At 38.0% G+C, this 22,979-nt stretch overlaps 1 pseudogene; it reads left to right on the forward strand.

The window, feature by feature from the left end:
• The window catches only part of LOC136834046 (putative neural-cadherin 2), a 316,958-nt pseudogene that overhangs the window by 281,818 nt on the left and 12,161 nt on the right, over positions 1–22,979 (forward strand).

Below are 22,979 nucleotides of genomic sequence, written 5' to 3' on the forward strand. Positions count from 1 at the left end.
AGTCTGTTGTTAGTGGCAGTGGCTTAATGAACCAATCTCTAGGTATTTCTAGTAGTGTGAAATGATTAAGATGATAATTATCTGTTCTCAGTCTTTAAAATAAAGTTGTGCTGACTGTCAAAACACTGTCAGTCTTTAAAATAAAGTTGTACTTAATGTCAAAACACTGTCAGTCTTTAAAATAAAGTTGTTCTGACAATCAAAACAGTGTCAGTCTTTAAAATAAAGTTGTTCTGACAGTCAAAGCACTGTCAGTCTTTAAAATAAAGTTGTTCTGACAGTCAAAATAATGTCAGTCTTTAAAATAAAGTTGTTCTGACAGTGAAAACACTGCCAGTCTTTAAAATAAAATTGTTCTGACTGTCAAAACACTGTCAGTCTTTAAAATAGAGTTGTTCTGACTGTCAAAACACTGTCAGTCTTTAAAATAAAGTTGTTCTGACTGTCAAAACAATGTCAGTCTTTAAAATAGAGTTGTGCTGACAGCCAAAACACTGTCAGTCTATAAAATAAAGTTGTTCTGACTGTCAAAACACTGTCAGTCTTTAAAATAAAGTTGTTCTGACTGTTAAAACACTACATTTCGTAATGGTAAAACATTTTGACTAGAAGCAAGTGGTTTGTTTTATTCCTAAACGATTTTTACTGAGTTAACTGGGTGAGATTCAAGGTTTATACACAGGTATCCTACGCATTTGTTTTCGTGAAAAGATAAGGGGCCATATTTGTCCGGGACAACAGCTACTACTACTAATACTGATACTATCAGTAGTAGAAGTTGGATGAATGTGATGCCTTCTCTTTCCATGAAATCAGACACATCCGCACGCCCTGCGTGTATACAACTTAAACATCGAATATATAACAAAACGAAAGAATGCTTTGACTAAAAGGAATATCTGCCGGATTCTCTACAAAACTCCGAAATTCATTCTAACCCATTTTCATGCTCGAATCTTTTTTTTTTTTTTTTTTTGTGTGGTGGTTGGGTTAGGGGGGGGGTTGTAACGGGATTCTTTTGAGCCGGCGGAAATCCGTTAGAAAGAAATTCATTTTTGACCGGTTTTGTTCGTTTCTATTAAAGCGTCCAGCCGTGTGGGTTACACGAAAGACTTTTGGGGGGAGGGAGGCGGTCGTGCCCTTCGCCCGAAAACTGATCCTTTAATTTCGGGAACAGGAAGGAGAGTAATCATCCGTGCATCTTTCCGGGGGGTCGCGTATCCATCAGCCAGAAATGTAAAGAAAATACTGTCATGTCTTTTTTTTTTTCTACGATATCGGTGAGCCTTAGATATCCAGTGTTGGCCCTTGCCAGCCTCCCCGGATATTATGTGGCCAGGAAGTGTCCCCACCCTCGTCCTCTGTAACAAATAGATCCTTGGCTTTTTCCATTCTTGCTGTTTTAGGTTCAATTCATTCGCTGACAGACCTTCCACCCCTTTTATTTTCTCCAGCATTCTTCCCATTCACTTGCTATTTTAGTTTCCTCACCCTTTTATCTTCCCATTCACTCGCTGTTTTAACCTTTATCCCATTCTGTCATTGTTTTAGTTCTCACCCTTTTATCTTCCCATTCTGTTTTCTGAGACACTTTGTTTTATCTTCCCATTCACTCGCTGTTTTAGTTCCTCCTCACTTTTAGTTCCTTTTTATCTTCCCATTCACTTGCTGTTTTAGTTCCTCACCTTTATCTTCCCATTCACTCGCTGTTTCAATTCCTCACCCTTTTATCTTCCCATTCACTTGCTGTTTTAGTTCCTCACCCTTTTATCTTCCCATTCACTTGCTGTTTTAGTTCCTCACCCTTTTATCTTCCCATTCACTCGCTGTTTTAGTTCCTCACCCTTTTATCTTCCAATTCCATTTAGTTTCTCACCCTTTTAGCATTTTCTTCCCATTCACTCGCTGTTTTAGTTCCTGCCCTTTATCTTCCCATTCACTTGCTGTTTTAGTTCCTTCCTTTTATCTTCCCATTCACTCGCTATTTTAGTTCTCACCTTTTATCTTCCCATTCCTCACCCTTTTATTTCGCTAGTTCCTCACCCTTTTATCTTCCCATTCACTCGCTGTTTTAGTTCCTCACCCTTTTATCTTCCCATTCACTCGCTGTTTTAGTTCCTCACCCTTTTATCTTCCCATTCACTCGCTATTTTAGTTCCTCGCCATTTTATCTTCCCATTCATTCGCTGTTTTAGTTCCTCACCCTTTTATCTTCCCATTCACTCGCTGTTTTAGTTCCTCACCCTTTTATCTTCCCATTCACTCGCTGTTGCATACAATACCATCCTTTAATTCCTCACCCTTTTAACTGATATGTGCTTGAGGACTCCGTCTTACGCCACATATTGGTCGACACATCCATTTCACAAACTTACCTCTTCCTCCTCCTCCTCCTCCCTCCTCGAAAAACATCTCGTCCGGCCATTTTCCCCAGCGAGGCAAAACTCCGCCGCCTGTTCCAGCACATTTCCCTCTATTGGCAGTTTTGTAGATCTTTGATGCGTGGGGTCTTAAAAAAGCTATTAAAAAATATGATTGATTTCTCAGGCGTCGAAACTTGTTAGGTAGAATATTCCAAGGGTTTCGTGTTAGAGGGCAAAAACAATTCAGACTTTCATTTCACCTGCAGATCATTTTTGTCTCTCCCACCAGCGGGGTCAGGATCCCCCCCTTCCCCTCACCCCCGCCACTGGGGCTTAGGTTTAAGATGTGAGGAAAAAGACTTCTTCCTCTGACTACAGATACATCAAGCGAATCTCTCTCTCTCTCTCTCTCTCTCTCTCTCTCTCTCTCTCTCTCTCTCTCTCTCTCTCTCTCTCTAAACGAGTTTTGATTTATTTTTAATTTTCTCCAGGTCAGTCTGCGTATCATAAAAAGTATCCTTTTCCATGATTTCCTAATGGTTTATCACAAAAAGGGTGCGTCTCGACTACTCACACACACACACACACACACTTACACGCGCCCGCGCGCTGAACCATTACATGTACCTGTAAAATGGCTAGTGCTGTCGAAATTTCCTGCATAAAGGGAGGGATTATACTCGATTCAGAAGTCAGCTTGTGAGTATGGTAATAATTACTGTCTCGTTTTTTTCCCTTTTAGAACTCCCCTTTGTCAAAGGGAATGGTGTAGGTATGCATGTGTGTATGTATGTATGTATGTATGAATATAGCTATCAGCGCTTAGCCGTTTCCGTATCAAGATAAAATCAACTTTTAAATGGAAGGTTTTTATATTCAAACTTTTAAATGCATTTGAACCGTTATATATATATATATATATATATATATAAATATATATATATATATATATATATATATATATATATATATATATATACATATATGTATGTATGTATATATATATAATTTATATAATATATATATGTAATTTACACTATATTTTATATATGTATATTTCTTTATATTTTTTATATATATTTATATATATATGTATGTATGTATATGTATGTGTAATTATATGTATATACATATATACATTGCGCTTATAGCTCACAGTCCCTAAGAACAAACACTTCTTCTTTCGCCTCTCAGGAGCGGCCATTCGATACAGCATCACTGAAGGCAACGGCGACGGCCTGTTCACCATCGACCAGAACACAGGGCTGATTGCCCTGGCTGCTGCCCTCGACTATGAATCGAGGGATAAGGTAAGAAGAGAAGGGTGAATGGTAATAGCAGAACGGAGCCTGTTTTATTATTGCAAGTAATGGCGTCATTAATTGCAGGAGCAGTTGAGCTTCCGAAATCCTCTTGAATGTGTATGAGTGTGTGCAGTGAGACACTTTTACAGAGAATAAACTATATATATGTATATATATATATATATATATATATATATATATATATATATATATATATATATATATATACATACATATATACACATAAATAAATGTGTATATACGTGTGTATATATATTTTATGTGTGTATGCATGTATGTATATTTATATATATAAATATACATCTGTGTGTGTGTGTGTTCGTCGTAGTGATGAATGTACTGCATCCGTAGAACTTGTCTAACCATAGCAAGTTGGTATAACAAAAATCTCTTAATTGATAGCTGGAAATAAATAACCGGCAAGTTTCCCAGTAACATTTGAATATATTTTCATTTATTTGATGTCACAGAACTGCACAATATGTCATTATTTAGGTGGATAACAAATCATGGAACGAATGTCATGATAATTTAAAAAAATAAACGAAAACTTGTACATGACACGCACAAAAAAATAGAAAATATATTTTAACGATGCAATTCCGTTTAACCAGAGGTAAAAATTATGATATTAATAACATTCTGACAAAAATGTTACTGAGTTTTTGCAAAGTAATGTAAGGTCACGCTAACAGGTAAATGGGGAGATTGGTAAAGGGGAGGGGGGGCGGGGGGAAGTTGGAGGGGGTCAGTGAATTGTGGGAATATGGAAGGATCGATAATGTGTTTGTGTAGGGAAATAAAATTATATGTTCAAACCTTGGAGATAAACTGTTTAAGGTTATAAGTATAATTGGTTGTAGCTGTTGTGATTGTTAGTATTCCTTGGTCAGGTACTGAGACTGGGTTAAGATTATATATAACAGTTATGAAGGAAATCGAATCATGAATTAACGAGAATTTGAAGTGTTCGAGAGAACGTTTATCCATGAACTGTGAAAGACAGAGCTTAAGGGTGAAATGCCACATCGAAAATTATTGCAGCATCTTTATCTTGTCTCTAATGAATATTTCAGGTTTTGTCAAGCGTCTCGTACTTATCAGATAAGTCTGATGGCGTTGTCTCTGAAACTGGCCCATCTCTGTATATATATATATATATATATATATATATATATATATATATATATATATATATATATATATATATATATATATATATATATATATGTATGTATATGTATATATATATATAGTTATATATATAAGTTTTTGATTCAATCAAGATCGCTGAACCGGTCTTTCCATAGCAAATGGGCAGGGCGCTGCCCACTAGGCCATGCAAAGGCAGCGCCCTTTTGATCGAAAGACCTGGGTTCTGACTCTGATGTGTGTCAGAAATTTATTTCTGTCCCCACGTGATTGTGTGTTGAGTATTTAAAATATATATATATATATATATATATATATATATATATATATATATATATCTATCTGTGTGTATTTAGTGTACAACTCAATTAGACAATCATGGCCTCGTTTTCTCTTAGACAAGCTAAAAAGAATCATATTTTCACTTCACCGACAAGCCATGAAAAACACAGGACGGAGTGAAATCGAGCAATACTCATCCCAAAACTTCCACCTTATGAAACCCACAGAGCATATTGACATTTATCTCCTCTCTTCCCCAAAAGCACGAACTGGCAATCTCCGGGGAGGCAGAGGGACACACGGTGCACACAGTCGTCCAGGTGAGGGTGGCTGACGTCAACGACAACCCTCCTTACTTCGTCAGCCCGGATCCAAAAGTCACCGTCGTTGAGGAGGAGGATCGCCATCTCCCTACCACGCTCCTGAAGGTGGGTTGCAGAAGGCGTAAACGCACGTACATATACACATGAGATAACAGACAGTCTTCCTTCCACGCTCCTGAAGGTGGGTTGCAGAAGGCGATGAAACAGACAGATGCACGTGAGATAACAGACACTCTTCCTTCCACGCTCCTGAAGGTGGGCTGCAGAAGGCGGTGAGACAGACAAACGCACGTGCACATACGCGTGAGATAAACGGACAAACAAGCACACACATGCATGAGGGGAACAGAACCTAACAGACCTGCTTAGAAAAACGGACAGACGCTCATCAGAATACCTCGGTTTGATGTTTACGTTTTTCATATTTTGCTTGCTTCATTAAAAGCTCTGTTCGTCCCACCGACAGATAGACGGGCGTGCACACACGCGTGAGATAAACAGACAAACATTCACAGACACAAACAAGAGAGAAACAAACATTCGTAGATGTGAATAGAAAGACTAACATACTGGCAGACGCTTCCCAGAATACGTCAGTATGATGTTGACATTCTTCATGTTCCGTGTTCCTCACCAACAGCTCTGTTCGTTTTCCTTTCTCATTTTTCAGGTGGAAGCGAAAGACAAAGACAGCCTCGATTACCAGGGTCTTCTGTATACGGTGCGAGGGGACGGAGTGGACGGATACAAGCCTGGCGAAGCCTATTTTACCATCAATTCCCTGACTGGTGAACTCATACAGCAACGGGTAAGCCAAAGCAGTGGATTTTGTGTAGTTCTACATCTCTTTGCAGTTCTCCGTGTAGTAAACATGCACACATGCAGACACTTAAAATGTGTACATGCATATTAGTTCATAGGTGGTTTAATCATGTAGAGAGAAAGGGAGACGCTAGATACGTAAACACAGTATACAGGGAACGAGAGTAGAGTGAAACCAGCCGGGAAACGGAAAAATGTTGCAATAAATCAGGTGCTGGAATGTCATACTAGTGATGAGGTTTCCGTGTCAATGCGTAAATTGTTTTTAATCTGAGAACTGTTTATCGAGTGAGATTTATTAGTTATTTTGCAGTTATAAGGAGATGTATGTCGCATTTTTTTTTTTTTACTTCTTGAAAGGACATACTTTCTAGCGGTTAATACTTTATATATATATATATATATATATATATATATATATATATATATATATATATATATATATATATATATATGTGTGTGTGTGTGTGTGTGTGTATATATTTGCATATTTATATATATATATATATATATATATATATACATATATGTATATATGTATTTGCATATTTATATATATATATATATATATATATATATATATATATATATATATATATATATATATATATATATATATATATATATATATATATATATATATATTACATTTCTATATACATATATATATTTATATATGAGTCTTTCAGTCGAGAAACATGCCAAGCGCCATCCTGGGCCATAGGTATTTTTATTTAATTTATTATATTTTAAAATGGTACTTGGCATGTTTCTCGACTGAAAAGCTCATATATAAGATATAAGATCCTTTTTCTTGTATATTAAATCTTCATATGAGCCTTTTAGTCGAGAAGCATGCGAAGCGCCATCCTGGGCCGAAGTATTTTAATTTAATTTATTACATTTTAAAATGGCACTTGGCATGTTTCTCGACTGAAAAGCTCTTATATATATATATATATATATATATATATATATATATATATATATAGTATATATATATATATATATATATATATATATATATATATATATATATATATATATATGTGTGTGTGTGTGTGTGTGTGTGTGTGTGTGTGTTTGTAAATATAGAAACACATTTCCATACTACTTCGCACGTGTAAGTAAATGTACTGTAAGTATACAATACCCTGCGAAGGATACTGTTCTGGGTCCGTGGCTTGATATATCGCTTTCATACGCAGGCTCTCGATCGTGACCCTCCCGAGGGGAAATCCGTGTGGAAGGTTCGAGTGCAGGTCCGCGACGGCCAGGCCCTTTGGAGTCGACCTCGAAACAAACGAGGGGTCGTTCCTCCAAATTATCTCTCGAGTTTCAACCTCGGGTTACCGAACGCTTCCGAGATGCAAAAACTCCCCTTCGGAATGTGGGGAAGGCGCAAAAAGAGGGAAGAAAGTGACGATAAGATTGAGGGAGATGGTGGCAAGAGGAAAAGAGATTTGCACCGAAGGAGATCTAAAGAGGAGCGGAGGGAACAGAGCGGAAAGCCGAGGGAAAGGTCAGTGAAGAGGAAGGAGAAAAGTCTCGTCAGAGAAAAACAATGCCCGAAAAGATTTCCCGCCCGCCGCACGCAGCAGAACCCCGCCAAAAGGAGGAGAGTGGAAAATGGCGAGAAGACGCGGCAGAGTCGCGAGAAAAGATCTAATGGCCAACGTATGTTCCCGAGGGGCCATTTCTCTGATGCTGAATGGAATGAGAGAATTATACATTCCAATAAATTCTCCCTGAGCCATAGAGGATTTCGCCTGATCACTTACACGCCAGACGAAGCCGGAGAAGAAGAAGAAGAAGAGGAAGAAGCGAAGAGAAGCTCGCATCAATTCTCCCTCGCTCACATTCGTCAGTTTCTTTCTGCAGTCGAGGGGGATAAGCCAGGGGACGCCCGCCAGAAGAAGAATTGTCGCGAAGAAGCGAATGAAAGAGAGAGGAAAAGGGGACGTCCCAGCGGAAGGGGTCCGCACGGCAAAGGCGAAGAAGATTCAGGATCTCCCGCCGGGAACGCGCCTGACGGTGCGACTCGATCTTCCGACGAAGGTACGAAGTCAGGCGCAGGTCGTAAATCTTGTATCACGGACAACCAGGCGGGGAGAATGAAAGCAGAGGCGAGGCGGCATGTTGGAAAGAAGAATGAGAGAAATAACAGCGCTCTCCCTTACTTGAAAAGAAAGGAGAGGAGAGTTGCCGATGAGATCATCGACGATCCGTACCAGTCGGAGGAGAACCTGGAATTAGAAGGCGACTGTTATTTCAACGACCCTCACCACTCGAAGGGCAGAAACGTTACGGTGGGTCCTTCCGACCCCTGGTCTACCGCGGACATCAGCGCCTACGGCATTGGAGGCAGGACAGGACGCGTTCACTTGGTGGAAACGACGGTCACGATCGTCGTGAAGGATATTAACGACAACCCTCCCATTTTTCCCAAATGCCTCCATGTTTGCCGAAGTTCAGGAAAATGGACCCATAGGTGAGTATTGCACTATGAAAAAATAGTTTATTTTCCGTTTTTAGTCTTGGAATTAAGTCATTTTGATATTTGTTTATGATTCATGAAGTCACTTTCACCAAAAGTTGTTTTCCTTCCTATAAGTACTTAAACATTTGATTCAAGTTCATGAAAACAGTTCAGTATTGGTGAGCACTTCTGTATAATTATATGTTTCATTCTGCATTCATGAAACAATTTAATTTTTTGACTGAATAAAATTTTGTGAGGTCACTTTTATCAGTTGGTGAAATGCCCATTAGGATAAAAATATAACACGGATTTTTCCATATTAATTCATGAAGTAAATTTAAGTTTTTATTTAACTCTAAGCCACTATCACTAATGCATGCACAGTAATGCAGAAATCATGGCATTCTCTTTTCATCCATGAATGTAAAATCATTCAGCACTTCATTTTTTTCATGGCGTGACAATCATTCATGATTTTATTAACTTCCTGTTTGTGTGTGTCGATGTTGTATCTCAATTACCCATCAGCTATTGTCACGAGTCTGAAAGTTTCAAACGAGATGCATTCACTAGCGGATCCCGGGTTGGGGAGGGGGGGGTGACCTGGGCAAGTGCCCCCCCCCATAAAAAATAATGACAAAATAATAATATTGAAGATTTGGATAATAATAACATAAATGAGAAATAAAAATGGGAAAAAATAAAAAACCTTATAGAAATGATATATATATATATATATATATATATATATATATATATATATATATATATATATATATATATATATATATATATATATATATATATATATATATATATATATATATATATATATATATGGATGTATGTATGCATAATATGAAAATTGGTGCCCCCTCTCCCCAGTGAAATTTCTCTGGATCCGCTAGTGGATGCATTCCCAGGTCAAGTAGATAGATTAGTTATGTGATTGCATCGTGAATAATTCCCCAAACGCACAGTTGTCGAGGATACGCTTCCTGTGTCCTTAAATAATCACTTGTCAGTTATGCATCTTCGTTCTGTGTTACACTGGACTGGTAAGATAACATCGGGAGGGAACACAGGAATTAGAATGTAGAATTTAGGCCAATGCCAAGCACTGGGACCTATGAGGTCGTTCAGCGCTGAAAGGGAAATTGACAGGAAGAAGCTTTGAAAGGTGTGGCAGGAGGAAAACTCGCAGCTGTACTATGAAACAATTGTTAGAGGGGGTGGAAAGTCAGATGGAAGAACGAATATGAACGGAGGTACAGTAAAAGGAATGAAAGAGGTTGCAGCTAGGGGCCGAAGGGACGCTGCAGAGACCCTTAAGTAATGCTTACAGTGCACCACGTGAGGTGCACTGACGGCATTATCCCTCCACGGGGAACATAGGAATTCGCCTTAGCATTATTTAGCAACAGGTTTATCTGTATGTATGTATATGTGCACGAACAAAGATGCATAAGCATGCTAGCAAATTCTGGAAACAAAACCACCGCTTGATTTGGTTCAAGGTGACTTTTATCGTCTACGTTAAAAATATGCCACGTATCAGCTACAAAATTATGGTTATTAATAATTATAAGTGGGGGGAAAAATACCACGTGTCTCAGGTTATGTTTCATTTCGTCCCATTAAAAATAACCTATTTATTCCCTTTGCACCTTCCATGTCAGTTATTATGAAGTCGGTATATATTGTCTCTCTGTCTAGTTATAATTATTATTATTTTAAACAAGACGACCCTGTAATGAGGCTATAATATCGAGAGATTACAGTAGTAAAATTAAAATATTTATGTCAGTTAAAACGAAAAGGAGAGACTTTCAGATACTAATCAGTAGGACTGATGAAGGATACGGAGTGGTATCTGAAAGTCTCTCCTTATCATTTTTAACTTTGTACATAAATATTTTTAATACTACTGTGGCTTTTAAGTCTCGATTATTATTATTATTATTATTATTATTATTATTATTATTATTATTATTATTATTATTATTATGTGGAAGGAGTGACTCCTTTAGGTCAGTGTTGTTAAAAACAATTGCTGTTTCAACGGCTTTTAACTTGTGGAGAGTCTTCTCGATTCTTCCTCTTATATTCTTTTCGTCTGCGGGTAGATGGAATATTAAATTTCCAAAGGACAAGGAAAGGTATTCTGGTTTTTCTGTTTAGAATGAACAAGGGCTGAATAACTTTCCTTTTCTTGTGGAAATTTAATATTCCATCAAGCTGCGGACGAGAAGAATCTAATAAGAAGAGTAGAGAAGACTCTCTACAAGTTGAATGCCGTTGAAACAGCAATTGAATTATTATTATTATTATTATTATTATTATTATTATTATTATTATTATTATTATTATTATTATTATTATTATTGTTGTTGTTGTTGTTGTAAATGAAAACAGGCAATTACAAGAAATTTAAATCGACAGTCAGATATTATACTCGTGTAAAAATATATACGAGAGATATTTCAGTTACAAAAAACGTAGAGCAGAGAGAGAGAGAGAGAGAGAGAGAGAGAGAGAGAGAGAGAGAGAGAGAGAGAGAGAGAGAGATAAAATTGACCCATTAAGACAGACAGAAGAGAAAAGTAATGGGGGAAAGGGAGAACCGATTACGAAAGAGAAAAAAAGGAAAAGAGAAAGGGGGAGAAAATGGGAGAAAGTGTGCTGCAATAAGAGAAAGGAAAGGCGATACCTTCAAACTAGCCTTTTAACTTTCTGCTCTCTCTCTCTCTCTCTCTCTCTCTCTCTCTCTCTCTCTCTCTCTCTCTTTCTCCTTCCGGAGAATTCGAGTGGATATTACGGATTGGAGAAAACGTAAAAGAAGAAGAAGAAGAAGAAGAAAGGACGGGAGAGGTGAGAAGGAAAGAAAGGAGAATACGACGAAAAAAGAGAAAGGAAGTCTTTGCCGTTTCCTCTTCCATTTTTCTTTTCAATTTTCCCACTCACGTTTTCTTTTTCCATCCTTCTTCGGATTTGGTTCTTTCGTCTCTTGATAAATACCAGAAGAACAAAGAATGTCGAGAGCAGAGCAAAGGCGAAGATCTTCCCTTAATCGCCTAATATTTCCAGTGTCTGTTTGCGCTTGCGTTCTGTAACAGGTCATATTTTCAGAGGTTATTTCGGTGTTTGGTAAGTCCTCGCCGAGGAAGACTGTGGTCTTCGCTCACGTTTTATCTGCGATAGTTAATCGTGTTTCTGTGAGATTACCTCGTCGTAGGGGACAATCCTGCCCCTGTAAGAAAAGGGTTCCAAAAGGCCTCTGTTTGAAACGAGTAAAAAATGCGTCGAGGTTTCTTCGGCGCGATCGAGTTTTCTGTGCAGCCGCTGCGGCGTATAATCAAGGCCACCGGAAATAGGTCTATCTTTCGGTAGTCTCGGTATAATGCTGAATGAGTTGCGGCCCATGAAACTTTAACCACGGCCCGGTGGTGGCCTGTCCTATATCGTTGCCAGAAGCACGGTTATGGCTGACTTTAACCTTAATTGAAATGAAAACTGCTGAGGCTAAAGGGTTGCAATTTGGTATGTTTGATGATTGGAGGGTGGATGATCAACATACCAATTTGCAACCCTCGAGCCTCAGTAGATTTTAAGATCTGAGTGCGATCAGAAAAACTGCGGACAGAAAAAGTGCGGACGGACAGACAAAGCCGCACAATAGTTTTTTTTCTACAGGGGACTAAAAGGGTGATGGGCCTACCTCGCGCAGAGGCCAATCAGAATAAGACTTTTTTGACCAAAAATAAAAGTGGCGTCCCATTCTGTAGGTCCGCCTGCATCGGCCCCAAAAAATTTCTCTCTCTCTCTCTCTCTCTCTCTCCACCATCACGTCCTGCCGATACCCTCTCAGATCCTCACATCGAGAGATTATAATCCCTTCACATATTCCAGGGATTGTCTCTGAGACTATGCCCGCTTTTCTTAAAATATCGAAAAATCCATTAATAAATTTTCATATCATCTTCCCGAATAATAGGACAAGGGGATGAGTTAATCGGACCGAAAGCAGAAATACCCTATCATTTACAACCTGTCGAATTCTTCGTTTTAATAGAAAAATTAGTCACAGCTTGAACAAGTGCACGCAAGCACTCTTGAAATACTTATGAAGGAAATCGAAGTATGGCTTTTCCGGCCGAGCGACTTTCTACGATTTTGTGATGTGTTGCTTTAATTTCGTGCCGTGGGAACAAAATGGGAACAGTCATAAATGTTTTTTGACTTTAGCCCCACGATTCGTTGTCTGCTCTCTCTCTCTCTCTCTCAGTTTTAGAGTTTCTCTCTCTCTCTCTCTCTCTCTCTCTCTCTCTCTCTCTGTATATGTATAAGCAGTTTTAGAGGTTTCATTCTCTCTCTCCTCCTCTGTGTGTGTGTGTGTGTGTGTGCACAAGCAATCTTAGGTTTCATTGTGTGTCTCTCTCTCCTCTCTGTGTGTGTGTGTGTGTGTGTGTGTGTGTGTGCAATAAGCACCTTAGGTTTCACGACAGAAAGCGAAGTGTTTATTGCCTTGAAGAATAGAAGGTGTCTTTTCTGAACGGGCGAAATTGGCTTGGGGGCACTAGTGAATAATGCCCGCACTGGCAGGCTGTATTAAAATGTCCTTTTTTTTTTTCTTTTTTTTTGTACGTTACGCCATTCTTTACGTACTTGACTAAGTCCATTATTGGTTCTCTCTCTCTCTCTCTCTCTCTCTCTCTCTCTCTCTCTCTCTCTCTCTCTCTCTCTCAGTTAAAAATCGTTATTATTACTCTTCTGTTGTGATGCTGAAACTAGCGGACTTAATGCTATGCAATTTTGCCTCCTGTCTCTGCTATTAATGCTAATACTCCTGCTGCTACAACCACTAAAACCTGTATAACGCCTCTCTCTCTCTCTCTCTCTCTCTCTCTCTCTCTCTCTCTCTCTCTCTCTCTCTCTCTCTCTCTCGTTTGTTGAAATCAAGATTCTTTTAACCGTTGGATAAGAACTGAATTTTTTTTTCTTTGCTGGAAAGTCAAGTAATTTTTCATATTGCCATCTTATGGTGATGGGGCATACATGCTAGGTCTTTTCTAGGTTTATATATATATATATATATATATATATATATATATATATATATATATATATATATATATATATATATTTATATATATATATATGTATAGAGATATATATATATATGTATATGTATATACATATATATATGTAAAAAATAATGGCATATATTATATAGCCTTGAGACGTGATTTTGTCAAATGAAACGCTTCTCGTTGATAAAAAAATTACATGTGAGCAAAAATTATATTTCTTGGTCATTATATGTATTTGAAGAGAGAGAGAGAGCGACGGAGGAGAAATGGTTGCATTGCTACTTAAATTAATATATGGATCCCTAATTTTTAACAAACTCACCGAGATCATATACAATTATAAAGGCTGGGGATGAAGAAATGCCTCCATAATTTGAGGCAGTATCCATAATTTTAATATCGCATCTTTTATTTCTGTATCATTTAAAGAGGAATGGATTTCTGTGCTCGACTTGTTAGATATTATCAAGTTTGCGTTGCCAAGCTAGGGGCCACTGAAATACGACATCTCGTATTATTGTTATAAAATTACGCAGAGCAGATGTGAAGTTCTTTTGTAAAGGGATACATGTCCCGAAGGATATCCACATTCTATGTTCACCAGAGACATGAAGGTCTGTAGAGATCGGTTAAAGCTTGAGACAGTCACACCCAAAGAATTCTCGTACTCTAGTTAAAGGTTAATGAAGTCAATCGTGCTCCCTCCGACTTGTCGGATCTCATTCAAACTTGATCAGGTCAGGCAGACGTAAACCTTGATATCCTTTTTCTTCCATTTTACTTTCCCTTTTCTCCTAAAAATTGTTTCATAGTGCAACTGCGAGTTTTTCCTCCTGTCACACCTTTCAAACATTTTTTACTTTCAATTTCCCTCTCATCGCTGAATGACCCCATAGGTTCCAGAGCTTGGCCTCTGACCTAAATTCTATATCACATTCCATTTTATCGTGCAATACAGACTTAGATTAATTTGCTGTTACGAAAAGCCATGCGGGAATTGACTTGTGAGATGACGAAATTCCGAAAAAAATAAATATCACCCTTTTTGGGCGTTTGTCAATAGGCCAAAGAAACGCTGAAAATTTATGCACCCAGGAGCGGGGAGAGTTTCATCCCCTCAAATCCTGATGGATTGTCCAATAACTTACGGCGAATTCTAAAGGTTATATGCCTCTGGAGATGGTTCAGGTTACTTATTCTGAAATAGAGAAGGATTAGGCCGGATGATTTGTCTCTCTGTCAGGCCATTCTTGCACTGCTCTGGTTTGAGGACCCAGATAACCGCTTGTTTTCTCTGCTGTGTGCTGAGATGAATGGGGACAAAGTCCTGGGCTTTGTTAGACATTTTAAAAAGAGGGAGACGAGAAAAAAACATACAATTTATGATGTTTTAATGGCTACGTATTCTTGGGAGCTGATAACCGAGTCCTTACAGCCGATATGCGTTGCAGAAGCTTGATCAGTTTTCGGTCTTATAGGAAGGGAAGGTTTGCCAATAATTCTCGAAAATACCACACAAATTATGAAGATAAGGCTATAAATTCTTACCTGGATGGCGGTTAGATTTATTCTCTGTGATGCACATGCGCACGAGCGCAAGAACCGAAGACAGAAATCCTCAAGATTGCTTTTGAACCCATGAAATTTTAGTGGTTAGAAGGTCTGATAAAGTACACAAGTTTTAGAAGTATTATTGAGTATCCTTCAAGAACGGTTGAATGTCGCTTTGATGATTTCAGTAGGACATATTTTTCCCCTTATTTGTTAAATTCAATAACGGATCTTTTCGCTATAGAATATTTTATCACATTAACATTCACAGTTTGATCGTGGCTTTTGTTGGACTGTGAAACAGAAGAAGCGTAGGTACTTGTTAACAGAAAACAAGAATGAAATAAATAACTATAGCTACTCGGGGTTTCGTGAAACATGCGCTGCTTTTTTATCTTGACATTTTTTAGATGTTTTTAATGAAGAAAGATGCTCTACTACTTTTGCAAAAGAAACAAATAAGAGTAAAGAAATACATACGCAGAATCGTCCGGAAATCATTCAGTGGTCTGGTTGAACGACGGAATAATAATTAGCCGAACGTCAGAGCGACAAAAGTTAAGCATAATAAAAGGCTTGAAAAAGTGTACAACAGACGTCGAGATATAAATGCTAAAAGCTTTCGCTGAAGTCCCAGTCCTGGGGGGTTAAATTTGCATTTTTTCGGCAGCAGATGGCGCAAGAGCAAGACTAACCAATGCTTCAGCAAAAGGGACTTGTAACGTACGAAAAGAAATCGGTCGTTAATTAAAAAATGAGAGCCAAAGCCAGCGAACAGTCTCTGACGAAAAACGGGGGATGACTGAAATCACGCAGAGCGTGGTATCATATTTATGCGGAAATTAGACGTGGAAAAAGGAGCGCTTGCTAAAAAAGTGACTGGTTTTACTTATGCCCGAGAAATGCTGGAATGAACGTGGTAGCTGTAAGACTGAATTACTGATAGGGATCAATATTATTGCTGATTACGCTCAAAGGAAGGGAATGGAAAAGAGTCGGTGGAGTGAGTCGAACTGTGAAAAAGAAGTTTTGGCCGGATCTGTATCGAGGGTAATAAAAAGGAAGCTGGAAAAGTAACGACTGACGGAAGAATGTGGAATACAAGGACGGGGGATTGAGAAACGGGATGAAATACACGATAACAGGGGGAAGAAATAGTCGCGGGGAGTGATAAAGATAAGAATTAAAAATTGGGGGGATTGAAAAAGACGATATAGCGAAGCTGGTGGCGGTGAGTTAATCCAAAATGTTTGGTGAGGCTGAGAAAATTTATCGCATAATTCTGTACTTCACCGGTTGATAATGTGACTGATCTAATAATTCTCTCTCTCTCTCTCTCTCTCTCTCTCTCTCTCTCTCCAGACCTTCCCGTCATCACGGTGTCCGCTACCGACGTCGACGATCCTGACGAAGGGGCGAACGCGAGGCTCAGGTACTCCATAGAGAGGAACGCCCTTCAGGAGAAGTCCGGCGAGCCCGTCTTCAAGGTGAATCCCAAATCGGGCCTCATCAAGACTGCCGTCTGTTGCTTGGACAGAGAGACGACGCCAGAGTACCACATCCAGGTCGCTGCTACTGACGGAGGGGGCCTCAGGGGTGAGTGATTCTCTAATTCTCCGTTGAAGTTATGTGCATGTTTAGACAATAGTTTGTGTGTGTATATATATGTATGTATGTATGTATATATATACATATATACATATATGTATATATATGTGTATATATACATACATTCATTCATACGTACATACATTGATACAAAAGAAATGATAGATCCACAGTAATGCTGAAATGTTGACTGTATACAAATTCTCAAATTTTTGTTTACTCTCAGATTTATTTAAACATTATAGATATTCCTTATGTAAACAGTACAAAATGGTTTTCTAAATATATATACAGTATATATATATATATATATATATATATATATATATATATGTGTGTGTGTGTGTAGAGCATGGGCATATATATATATATATATATATATATATATATATATATATATATATATATATATATATATATATATATATATATATATGTATGAGAGAGAGATAGAGAGTGAGAGAGAGAGAAGTATTATGTCTTCTTTTCATATGCAAGAGTGTGAAATGAAGAAACAAGACTATGATAATCAAGCTGGTAACGGTAAAAAAAAATAAAGAAGATTGGACAGAATATACTAAGCTGGTTTAATTCCAATAAAGAGAATGAAATACAATACACTTCAAAAGTGGCTCTGTATCGGGTGTTTTTATTAGACGGCCCCGTTGATGACGAGGCTTGTGCATAGGCTTACGGAATAGTTTTGAGACTTGGGAAGATTTTTCGTTTAAGAATTTTATTCTCCTTTCATTAATTAAGAGGAAGTGAAGGCTGTGTCTCGTTCTTTACCGTAATAATCCCCTCCATGACAGATGAATTTTCATAAGATACGTCTCAAGGATTAGTTTTTTTATTTTCATCAGGAGTTTGTTGGGAAATAATCTCCCCTTGTTCTATTTTAAGATTTTGTTTCAATCTCAGCTTCACCTCCGTACTGGGTTAGCGCCATCAGTGCATCTCACGCGGTGCACTGTAGGCATTACTTAAGGTTCTTTGCACTTTCCTTCGGCCCCTAGCTGCAACATCATTCATTCGTTTTACTGTACCTCTGTTCGTATTATCTGTCTTTCATCTTACTTTCCACCCTCTCCGAACAATTGTTTCACAGTGCAACTGCGAGGTTGCCTTCCTGTTACACCTTTCAAACCTTTTAGTCTCAGTTTCCATTTCAGCCCTGAATGACCTCATAGGTCCCAGTGCTTGGCCTTTGGCCTAAATTCTATATTCAAATTCCGCCCTCGGCTTCACATATTGTGAAGTAAATTCATTAGGTGGTATATAAGCTATTGTCGTACAGGAATAGTTGACTGGGCTACTAGTGCAAAGATATGTCAGATTCATTTTAAGAACGGGAACTCTTTATTCACATCACATGAAGATTTGTTATGTGAGTTGTTGATCTTAAAACTGTGGATGAAATGCAAGAAACATAGATGGAATGTGCCACCGAGAAATCTCGTATTATTCAGTATCCAAATCATGCTCATATGGTTTTACTGTATTTATTTATATAATTATTTATTTGTATATTTATTTATTTGTTTTTTGTTTCACCTGATGATGGGATGTGAGAAAACACCAGGAATGTATAATACAAGATACAAAATCTTGCTTATTTTTTTACTTTATATATATATATATACAGTATATATATATATATATATATATATATATATATATATATATATATATAATGTAGATAGATAGATAGATAGATATTCATTTGTTTGTTTATTTGGCCTGATAAAGAAATACAAGAAAACCTGAACGGAAAATGCCACTGGGAGTGTATATTTCTGTATCTTGTCGTATTCCATATCCAAAATCTTACTTATTTTATTGATTGATTTATTTTTTATTTATCAGTTCGCTTATTTATTTTATTTATTAATATATTTAACCTATTATTTATTTGTTTATGTATTCATGTATTTAATTATTAATATATTTTATTTATTCATTTACTTACTTTTCCTTTCTTTACTTTTTCCTTATTTATCTTATTTATTAAGATATTTATGTATAATTTATTTATTTTTACATTATTTTTATTTTATTTATTATTTTAACATTATTTATTTTTTACATTACCTGGTATTCATTCATTCATTCATTCATCTCTCCCAACCCGAAAGGCACGGCCATCGTGTTCGTGAGACTGGTCGACGTGAATGACAACTCCCCCCGCCTGGCTCGGAGGATGTGGGAAGCAGACGTCGACGAGACCTGGGGCGACGACCCCCCCGATAATTCGACGCTGCTGGAGATCTCGGTCAATGACAGGGATGTCAATAACTACTTCTTCTACAGGGTACGGAGAGAGAGAGAGAGAGAGAGAGAGAGAGAGAGAGAGAGAGAGAGAGAGAGAGAGAGAGAGATCAAGTAACATTCATTTGAAAGAATCGAATGCATCATAACAGTTATTTGTTGTAACAATTCCTGGAGAGAGAGAGAGAGAGAGAGAGAGAGAGAGAGATCAAGTAACATTCATTTGAAAGAATCGAATGCATCATAACAGTTATTTGTTGTAACAACTCTGAGAGAGAGAGAGAGAGAAGGAATGTGAGGAATGGAGCGACTGATTACATTTATTGGCAAAATTTCAGGAAATATGGATATCAGTCTTTAAACAAATTACAGAGAGAGAGAGAGAGAGAGAGAGAGAGAGAGAGAGAGAGAGAGAGATTACGTTTCCGGGTAAAATTTCAGGAAATCTGTCATGAAAAAAAAGTCAGAATTTAAAATATAGTTTTAAATATTTGTTGTGGAAGAGTCAAGAATTTTCTGGTTTTGGAGTTATTATTTGATGCAGTATCAGTTGACAACGAGATTAACTTAATCATCAATACATAAATATTTAATGTTAGGCTATGAAAGAATAATGCCATTACCATTGCTCTCTACATGATGGGTGAGGTTACATGTTCCTAGCTTGTGTTTTTTGAGTCATTTTACAAATAGTCTTTTTTTTATTTATCAAATATTGCCATTAGTTATATATATATATATATATTTATTTATATATATATATATATATGTGTGTGTGTGTGTGTGTGTGTGTGTGTGTGTGTGTGTGTGTGTGTGTGTGTGTGTGTGTGTGCATTTATAAAAGCATGTCTTTGCACTCAAATAAATAAAAAAAAAAAAGTGCCATTTCAAATGTCCCAGGTCGTGGAGGAGAGCGGCATTGGATGGGACCATTTCGGCATCAGGACCATGGGCAACCTGGGCCATTTGTACGCCCGTCAGACGCTCGACTTCGAGGACGAAAGCCATCGCAAGGGATTCAGGTTCTTGATACAAGTCACAGACAAGGTAAGGCAATAATGGCCGCGTTGAGGTGCCACTGAACCAATCCTTTCCCGAAAGCAAGACGGATATGCAAATAAGACTGCCGACCGAATCGTGGACCAATTCTTAGGCGGCTCACATAAGCATTTCTCTCTTGGTCTCCGTTTCTTTGTTTGCTTTATATGTATGTATTTATTGTGTATATGTAATATGTATATGTATATATATATACATGTATTAACATATATATATATATATACTGTATGTACATATGTGATTATATATATATATATATATATATATAATAGTATATATATATATATATATATATATATATATATATATATATATATATATATTACATATATATATGTATATATATAGCACATACATATATATACAGTAGATATATATGTATATATATAAATATAGTATGTGTGTTTGTGTCTGTGTGTGTAAATTCCCATAACCAAAAACTTTTACTTAAGCAAATGTTTACCTGCACGTATAAACAAACATGTACGTATCCAAACACTCATAATAATGAACATTCACAAATTACCCCGGTCCTCCAAAGGGTCGAGGAGGCTGGGTCTGATGTGGCGTCATTCGACTCGGCCTGGGTCAAAGTTCGCCTGAAAGACCTGAACGACAACGCCCCGAGTTTCCCCAGGGCTCAAGTGCGTGTCACCGTCAGGGAGGACGCTGCCCCTGGGACTGTCCTGGCTGCCTTACCCGCCTATGACTTCGATATGGTCAGTGGACTTATGTTATCTTTATTTTGGGATGTCGTCATAATTTTCGTTATTATTATTGTTATGTATTGGTTATTTTATGGGTGGAGGTTTTATTTTTTTGTCGCACGGCATTGTGGGCGGTAAGGGTAATGATATTGGCCATTTTAAGTTTTAATCAACATTATTTTTATTATTAATCTTCGTTTTAATCGTGTTTTTTCCATTTTTTATAATTCAATGTCCTCTTTGTTATTACTGTTTTTGGATGAGTTTTAACCAGTGTGTCTAACAAAAAGAGAACACCGTGTTTAAATTTAATCAGCAGATTTTTAAATTATTATTTAGTCCCTTTTTGTTATTACTGATTTTTTATGATTTTTAACTAAAATATCTGACAAACAAAAGTTCACAATTTTTAAATTTAATCAGCAGATTTTTTATTTATTATTTAGTCCCTTTTTGTTATTACTGATTTTGTATCATTTTTAACTAATGTATCTGACAAAAAAAATAAATTGTTTAAATTTAATCAGCAGATTTTTAAATTACTATTTTTCCATTTTTCGTTATTACCGTTTTTGGATGAATCTGACTAAAAGAAGTAAATTTTATTCATCCACAACAATATATAAGATCTTTACTTAACAGTACTTGAGTAAAAGTATTAATCACAGAAACTAGTACATAGAATTCTTTATTTTTGAGGCCATCTATTCTGAACGGTGAAACATCGAACATCCCCAACAGGAAGGCAAACAGGGCGTGGAATACAGCGTCGTGGGCGGCTGGGGAGCCCTCACGGTCGACGAGACGGGCGTGGTGAGCTTGTGGAGGGCGTTAGACCGAGAGGCCCCCGAGGGAGCCCTTGGCATTGCCAACGTGATTGCCGTCGATCGGGGGAAACCCCCCTTGTCCTCGACGGCAACGCTCACAATCAGCGTCACCGACGTCAACGATTGCCCGCCCCGCCTGCTGCAACCGACCCTGTTTTCCACGTGGCTGAGGGCGGCCCGCCCATGCTCCTGGGCGTGCTGACCGCCACCGACCAAGACGAGTGGGCGTTGGGGCACGGGCCGCCCTTTTCCTTCACGCTTTCTCCGTCTAACTCGGAAGCAGTCAAGGAATATGTTGACATCAAGTACTCTGCACGTGAGTGATGCACTCTGTTACCTCTCTCTCTCTCTCTCTCTCTCTCTCTCTCGCCTGATGTACATGTACAGGAGGAAGTAAATCTCCGTCACTTTCAATAAGATGCAGTTTGAAATTCAGGGAATATTTCTTGTGATGAAAAGGTATTTTAAAAGAGGGTCTCAATATCAGGGAGGCGAGAATATGTCCAAAATAGGAATAAATGGCTCAGTGTCTGTGTAGGGGGTTCGATATGCTGCTGAAGAGCCCTCTGTATAGGTGTCTAGGGCGATTAATGTGAAAGTTTTCGGTTTAAGTGGGAATGTGGCTGTGATCATTACCTTGCCTTTTCTCTGGAGCCACCCCTTGTTATCGTAACGGCGCAGTGTTGAAGTTATTTAGTGTATATGATAAACCTGAAATTCAAAATAAAGAAATACTGGAAAAGACATTATAATTTTAATGTTTTGAGGAATCGCTGGTTAACGCCAAAAGACAATTACCATTACAGAGAAGTGTTAACGAGAGAGAGGTTGGGGGTCGGGGAAACTGGGCTGCAATACCACCAATACACGCATACAGATAAAAAAAAAATATCTTAATGACTTATTTTGAAATACACTTCCTTTCCCTCCACCTTCAGTTTTAGACAGCGGGCGAGGAGGGGCGGAGGTCTGGACCAAAGACATCTTGGACCGGGAGCAGCATCGGGAACTGGCAGTGGAGATCCTTCTGAAGGATGCCCAGGGCTTGTCTGGCACTCAGGTCATCACCATCGTCGTGGATGACGTCAATGACAATCCTATGAGACCCGCGTCGAAGACT

The sequence above is a fragment of the Macrobrachium rosenbergii genome, chromosome 53 (genome assembly GCF_040412425.1).
Source record: "Macrobrachium rosenbergii isolate ZJJX-2024 chromosome 53, ASM4041242v1, whole genome shotgun sequence".
In the NCBI taxonomy this organism is placed as follows: domain Eukaryota; kingdom Metazoa; phylum Arthropoda; class Malacostraca; order Decapoda; family Palaemonidae; genus Macrobrachium; species Macrobrachium rosenbergii.